Raw genomic sequence first — 8244 nt, 5'->3', positions numbered from 1 at the left:
CAATCCAGTGAGAAACATGGGCAGCATGAATAAGCATGGTCCTAGCATGGGAATTTCCTTGGGCATAGGGAAAGTATAAGTCAAATGGAAATTCTAAAAATAAAAATTATCAAAGTAAAAATTCTATCTGAAGGAGTCATTAGTACAATCAATACAGACAAAGAAAGAATCAAAAGTATGCAGAAAAAGAGAGAAGAACACAGAACCAACCAACAAGCAGTTTAGTAAATATACAGGTATAAATGGTCTAAACACACCAATTACAAAGCCATAAGGATGGACCAAATTAGCAAGACACGGTAATATCCTGTGTATAAGAAAGCACTTTAAATATAACACAGATCCGTTAAAAGTATCTAAGGTGAGGGCTGAAGAACTGACACAGCACTAATTCTTAGCACCCACCAGCATCAGGCAGCTTACAACTGCCTCTGCCTCTCAGATGCCAGGGTTAAAGGCTTGCATCTTCCCCCATTCTCTTTCCTAGGCTGCTCTCAGCAATCCTTTACCGAAGGAAACTTTGCCCACCTGTAAAGGCATCTACAAAAGCCCACAGCCAGCACAGCACTTGCTAACAAGACTCGACATTATTCCCTTGGGACCAAGAGTGAAATGCTGGCTCTCTCTCACTCTAACTATGGACTAGAAGTCTTAGAGAGATGAGAAAAAAAAGAAAGAAAAAGATGTTGGCAAGGAATCAATTAAGTTGGTTCTGTTCACAATGATTACAACTGCATAACACATTTCTAAGGACTATACAAAATTCCCTGGTTTTAACAGGTGACAGAATATAAGATCAGCTTGCAAAACTTGTATGTCTACACCTAACAATAAATAACTGAAATTGTAAATCAATACATTTGAAGCAGGAAGAGAAAAGCAATTAACATTCGTTAAGTTAACATTAAGTTAACATTCGTTAACTCTTTGCCAGATTTCTAGCATAATACCCAAAGGAAAAATGCAGGGGGACAATATAAAGTGCTTAAAATAAAGAAGGTGTTGAAACCAATCCCAACAAACACTGTTGTAGTGGTTTGTACTGCTGTTGCCACACCTCCCTCCCCCCTTGCATAAAGTTTACCTTCCATCTTAAACAAGAGGGGAAAATTAAACCATTCCCAGATAAAAGGTAAAGGCATCCATCACCACTGGTTTTCCTAGGAGTCCTTTGGGATGAAATCAAAGGATACTAACTGGGAAACAACAGGAAGACATTTTCCAAAAGGGGAGTTGACACCAGCAAACACAGATTCCCACATTACTATAATTTTAGTGCAATGGTCTTTTTATTCTTCTCTAAGGTTTAAGAGACAAAAGCATAAATCTATGAATCTAAATATGTAAATACAACCTGTGACAATAAGGAAAAGCAGAGAATGGCTGAAGTATGAAGAAAGCTTTTGTTGTTGCCAGAATCAAAGAGGTTATTACCATGTGAAGTCAATATATTTAATCCCCATAATAACCAAAATGAAAACAGCTAGAGAATATCACACAGTGGGAATGTTAAGGAAATCAAAAATGTACCAATACAAGAATGCCAACTAAACAGAAAAGAAAACAGCAAAGAAGAAATCAAAGAACATAATCCCAAGGCACATATAAAACAAGGAACAAAATGATATGAGTTACCCCTTCCCTATCAATAATTACCTAAAACATACATAAATCAAATCATTTCTATCAATCCATTTTGTGTTGTTCTTACAAATTACCTGAGCCTGAGAAATCTATAAAGAAAAGAGGTTGTTTGGCGTAGGAGGTCTTTCTGTTTATGTGTTGCTTTCATTGGTTAATGAATAAAGAAACTGCCTTGGCCTTTTGATAGGGCAGAACTTAGGTAGGCATGGAAAACAGAACTGAATGCTGGGAGGAAGAAAGCAGAGTCAGGGAGATGCCATGGATCCTCTGCCTGAGATGGACTCTGGTTAAAATCTTTCCCTGTAAGCCACTGCCAAATGGCAATACACAGATTAATAGAAATGGGTTAAATTAAGATGTAAGAGTTAGCCAATAAGAGGCTAGAGATAATGGCCAAGCAGTGATTTAATTAATACAATTTCTGTATGGTTATTTCAGGGCTAAGCTAGCCAGGTGGCCGGGACAAACAAGCAGGCCCTCTCCTTACAACAGTTGTTCACATTCTGGGACTTCAGAAGGAGTCAGTACCTGCTTGAGTCTGATGGAGATTCACAAGCATGGGGAATCACAATGGAGGACCATATGGAGAAGAGTGGAACACTAGAACCTAGGGAGGAGCCAAGCCAATTTCTTTTCACACCTGAAGTTCATGGGGATACTCTTTGAGCCATCCCATTCTAGGAGCTCAGCATGAATCTATCCTGATGGTGGACCTAGGATATGACTGAGTTCATCTTCCTTTTTTTTTTTGTTTTTTTCGAGACAGGGTTTCTCTGTGGTTTTGAAGCCTGTCCTGGAACTAGCTCTTGTAGACCAGGCTAGTCTCGAACTCACAGAGATCAGCCTGCCTCTGCCTCCCGAGTGCTGGGATTAAAGGCGTGCGCCACCACCGCCCAGCTTCTGGTTCATTTTCTGTCAGTGTTATCAACACCATGACCAAAAGGAAGTCATAGCCCATCACTGCAGGAAGATCAGGGCAGGAGCCCAAACAGGAGCAGAAATGGAAACATGGAGGAACGCTGCCTTCTGGCTTATTTTTTCTGGTTTGCTCAGCTGCCTTCCTTATACTGCCCAGGCCTACCTGCCTAGGGATAGCACCACCCACAGTGGGCTGGCCCGCCTACATCAACTAGCAATAAGAAACTGCCCTATACACATTCCAACAGGCCAATGGAGACAATTCCTCAACTGTGGATCTGTCTTCCAAGATAACTCTAACTTGTGTCAAGTGGATAATAACTGACTGGGACGAGATACAAAGGAACTCTCCATTCATCACAAGCAGACTTTCACTAAGTTTGCTTAATAATCACTAAGATTGACTATCTTAGGATAAAAGGCAAATTCAGAAAGAAAAAAATCATATTAGGCATCTTTTATGATCATAATACTAGAAATAATTGTGAATAAAGTTACAAAAATAAAAAAAATTGGAATAAATATTAGAAATTCACAACAAGAAATAGCATGAGGAAAACTACAAAATCTATAAATATATATCAATTAAACAACATATATTCAAACTCAGTGGGTTAAAAAAGAAATTACAAAATCTTAAGATCGTAAATGAAACAACAGTTCAGTATGGAGCACATACTTGTAAGCCTAGCACTCAACAGGCTGAGGCAGGAGGACTGTCAGTTCAAGACCAGTATGGGCTCTCAATAAATAATAAAATTTAAAATGAAGGACACATAACACACATTCCAAAGTTTACAGGTCCTAGAAGGGAAATTTAAAGTTGTATATACTAAAATTTAAAAGACCAGTCTCAGATTAACAACCTAACATGACAGAATGGTGGTGTAGGGGGTGGGGTGGGATTCAAGGTTATCAGAAGTACTAACGAACAGAAATAAAACAAAAAAATGGAGAAAGAGAAAAGGAAAGTAATAAAATCAAAAGTCAGTTCTTCAGAGTGATGAAATAGATGCCTCTTTGTTTAGAAAAAGAAGATTCATATACCCCAAATCCTAAGTAAAACAAGGAACATCACTACTGACCTTACAGTCACAAAGGAGCCTTGAGAGAATGCTAAGAACGCTTCTCCACCAACACAACGAGAAGTCTAGGAGAGCTAGACAGGAGACTCAGCAGTTAAAAGCATATGCTGCTCTTCTAGGTTCCCAGAACCCATGCTGAGCAGCTCACAGACACCAGTAACTCCAGCTCCAAAAGACCTCACACCTTCTTCTGGCCTCCATGGGCACCTGCAGCATGTACACAGGCACACACATTCATATACATAATATTAAAAATAAATCTTTAAAGAAAACAGAAAGGTAGATGGAATAGATATGTCCCTGGAAACCTAGCGCTCCCAGGACTAAAAAAATAAACATTCTGAACAAACTGTGCTTGTCAGTCAATTCTCTCTTGGTGTATCTATAGAGTTGACACAGCCCAAAAGAAATCCCAGCTGGGTTTCAGGTTTTTGTTGTTTTGTTTTGTTTTGTTTTCAGTTAACAAGCTGACTGTCACACTTCTATGGAAATACAGAAGAATTAGAACAGCCAAAATGATTTTGAAAAAGAAAAAATTTGAAGGACTCTTTCTCTGATGCCCAGCTTACTTTAAAACCCTTACAATAAAGCAAATAGTCATGGGTCAAGTAGAAGAAAGAATGCCCAGAAATAAATCAGTACAGGCAATTAAAATTGAAGCTGAGCTATCACAGAGAGCCAACAGGCTTTTCACAGGGCTTCTCAGATGTTTATGTGTGGCTCCTTTATAACAGAGAAATATTTATCTAACCCCAGCTATACCATAGAGGTCCAAAAATGTAACCCTATTCCACCTTACCTAAAGGTCAGGGAGTCTGAGTTTCTTTTGCTCACTCAAAGCTGTTGACACCAAGTGTGGGTACACAACCTGACCTAGGGTGTGCTTACTTGATGCTTTGGACATTAAGATGGCTCATACAGGTAGATCCACTCCACCCTGACCAAAGGTCAGAGAAGCATACTTCTGCTCCTTCTTTTGAAATAGGAGGTTTGACCTAGAAAGTGACTACCCTTAGGATTCTTGGTCTAGTGTGGGTTCACTGTCTAAACAACAAGGATTAAGTATTGAACCAAGAAATTGTTCTAGTTGTCCTTTGTATCATGTTAAAGCAGTTTTTTGCCTTCTTCTCCCCTTTTGTATTGGGGTACAAAGGCGTATGGAAAATTAACACGGGCAAACTCAGAAATCAGAATTCAGCAGTCAGAATTCACTGAGTTGCCCTCCCATTGCTATGCTGTGTCTCTGTGGTTCTTTTTATCTCTGTTCCTCCTACATAACTTTTCTAACCTTCATGCCCCTACCTTGGAATGTACAAACCCACCGTGGCTAGGACAGCAACAAAAGTCACCCCAAAAAGTTGGCTCACAGCGCTAATACAAATTCCAAAACTAGAAAACAACCCAAATGCCCTCCTGGTAAACTCGGGTACATTCATAAATGGATATGCTGCTGCATGCAACAGCATAGAGTAATCTCAAACACACCACTAAAGCTACACACTGCACAACTCCAGTTGACTGTCATTCTGGAAAAGGCAGCTCCATGCTGAAAGAAAGCAGACCCAGTAAAGGACTTCAGGGACTGGGGGCAGAGGAAAGGCACTGACTACAAACACACCAAGGCATTCCTGGGAGTAATGCAAAGGTTCTCGAGCACACTTGTGCTTGCTTTGTAGAACTGCCTGTTTGCCCAAGTTCACACTGTACACCAAAAGAGGTGAATTTTATTATATTTAGATTCCACCTCAATGAATCTGACTTTTTAAAAGGAAGTAGCTGAGTCAGTCCTAGTCCTGAATCAAGGCCAAATGTGGCTTTTCATTTTAACAGCAAAACGGAAACCTTAAATTACAAATATCTTTTGTAGAAAATGAACTGCAGCCCCTACAGGACTTTGTTCAGTGAGTTACCAGCTTACTAAGTGGTATGACAAATCCCAGGACTGGGCTGGGAAGCTGGCTTGGTGGGAAGAATACTTGCTGCTACTAAGTTCATATCCTCAGTACCCTTCAGAAAGTAGTTGTGGCTACTCAAGCCAGTAACCCCAAGCTGAGTGGAGGCAGCAGTTCACTGGCTTAGCCAGCTAGCTGAAAAACCAGAAGCTCCCAGTTCAGTAAGCCCCTGTTTGAAGCAGACAAGGCACAGAAAGATAGAGAAGGACACCAAACATCCTCTTCTGATCTTTCCCTGGCTGTGTGCACCCTCTTCTCCCCTCCCCAGACCCCTTCCCCCCAGTCTGTCTCTTCACTTCTTTCCCCCTCCCTTTCTCACTTTCTTTCCCTCCCTCCTGTTCCTCTCTCCAGGACTCTGAACTGAATTAAAATAAGACCCTATTTTTCTTAAACTAGGGAACTTTTTTTACTCAGAGAGAAAAGGAATATTACAAACTCAAATTTCTTATCAGTGACTTCAACAGTTTTGCTTTTTCATTTCTAACTTCTGTCTTCAGAAGCAAACACTGGAAAGTTCACATAGCTGCTGGCTATGATGTCTTCCTGACTGCACAACCAAAAGAGCCAATAATGTTCCACAGCATTCACAATGAATCCTGAAGGACGGTGCACAGAAAGACTCCAGGATTTCACATAGCCAACCACACGCCAATAAATCCTCCAGAAGAAATGTTAGGAAGGGGTTGTCCTTCCCTCCCCAAAGAGCAAACATTAAGCAGGGCCTTCAGCACTTTTCTTTTGAAAGATGGAAAAATCCTACAGAAAGGAGAATATAACACTTTGTCTACATTTTTGATGCATGCATTGGAAAAAATAATAATTCAAAACTGACTGAAACGTCTTCAAGTTTTATGTCAGCAGACATGACTTCTGGAATGACTGGCTTTGGCCTCGCAGTAATACAGGCTACCTGCTGGAACCCACAGCATAAGCGGTCTACTGCAGCAGAGAAACCCTGCTTGTGAAGGAAGCATCCGCAGATGCTGCGCTGGTTTGCAGGATCTCAAGGCCTGCCAAGTACAAGACATTCACCGTTACAAAGAAGTGGGTCTCCAGCTAGAAAAGGAAAAAGGCTGACAGCATAGGAATTGTCTAATGACGTCAGTGTGTGGATGGGAATTAGAATCAGAGGCCAGCTGCCCTCAGAAGCACCTGGCAATTTTACCCTGTTGAATGTTAAAGGAATGTCAGTGCTGGTTCCTTCGTGAATCCTGTGTGAACGTCGAAAATGTCAGCAGTTTAGCTGCAAGACGATGCAATGAAGTGGGGTGGCTGCTTCAGCCTCCCTTCTGTAGAGCAAACCAGCAGCTCAATGACCAAGATCTTCCACTTTGCAAAGGTGACTAAAGTGTGTGTGGGTTTTGTGGCTATGTCATAAAATAAACAAATAAGATGGGATTCCTTAAGATAAAGCTTTGCCAAGTTCAACTTCCAACCATTACAATTCAGAAATAACTACACTATTCCAGTGGCTGGTAGGATAGAACGTCAAAATACAGGGCAATAAACACAAAACATAAGAATTAGGCATCCCCACCATCTTCAGCTTTAATTCTGTACAATCCAGTTGCTCACAGGGGCAGGACAAAGCATCTCTTATTCTTTTGTTGTTATTGTTGTTTTTCAAGACAGGGATTCACTGTAGCTTTAAAGCCTGTCCTCGAACTAGCTCTTGTAGACCAGGCTGGCCTCAAACTCACAGAGATCCGCCTGCCTCTGCCTCCCAAGTGCTGGGATTAAAGACATGTACCACCACCACCCAGCTGTGTCTCTTATTCTTAACAGAAACTTAGTCTTGATCAATCATGATATGGTGATAGTGGCTACACGTTAGCTGGCTATGACAATAACACCCTGGGCCATCCTACTCCTGTGTGCCATATGTGTTTCTGAGACTCCTTGTTGCTGTGACAAATACCTGAGAGAAACAATTTAGAGCCATTTGTTTTGCTTCATGGTTTCAGATTCTGAGTTCATTGGTTTGGGCCTCAAATGAAGGAGACCATCACTGCAACGGGGTATGCTTTGGATGAGGTTGCTCAAATGAAGGAGGCCATCCCAGCAACGGGGTATGCTTTGGATGAGGTTGCTCAAATGAAGGAGACCATCACCGCAATGGGGTATGCTTTGGATGAGGTTACTCAAATGAAGGAGACCATCATGGGCTTTGGATGAGGTTGCTCACCTTGGCAGCAGGAAGCCGAGAAAGTGTACTCCTGTTTCTGGGCTTCCTTCTTCCTCTTTTTTTTCCATCTGGTTCCCTGGCCTATTAGATAATTCCAGCCACATGCAGAGAACATCTTTTTCCTTGGAAACACTCTCATAGACACACCCAGAAACATACTTCAACAGTCTCCAAAATGTTTCCTAAGCTAAGCATGTTGACCATGGAAACAACATAACTAATTATGTCAAAACTAACACACACAGCACAGAGGACTTTAGTATGGCTGAGGAATATGAAAAAAAATGTCTAAACAGTTTTTCTTAGTAGACCCATCCTCCTCCACACTGTACTCATCATCATCATCCTCACTGTGCCCATCATCATCATCCTCCACACTGTACCCATCCTCCTCCACACTGTACCATCATCACATCCTCACTGTGCCCATCATCATCCTCCTCCACACTGTACCCATCAT

General features: G+C 41.3%; 1 protein-coding gene across 1 annotated transcript in view; it reads right to left on the bottom strand.

Moving 5' to 3' along the window:
• The window catches only part of Gtf2a1l (general transcription factor IIA subunit 1 like), a 38561-nt gene that overhangs the window by 6823 nt on the left and 23494 nt on the right, over positions 1-8244 (bottom strand). The gene's annotated exons all lie outside the window — the stretch shown is intronic.

This window comes from Microtus ochrogaster, chromosome 16 (genome assembly GCF_000317375.1).
Source record: "Microtus ochrogaster isolate Prairie Vole_2 chromosome 16, MicOch1.0, whole genome shotgun sequence".
Classification (NCBI taxonomy): Eukaryota; Metazoa; Chordata; class Mammalia; order Rodentia; family Cricetidae; genus Microtus; species Microtus ochrogaster.
The sequence above is the reverse complement of the archived record's forward strand: the minus strand, read 5'-3'. Positions and strand labels throughout refer to the sequence as shown.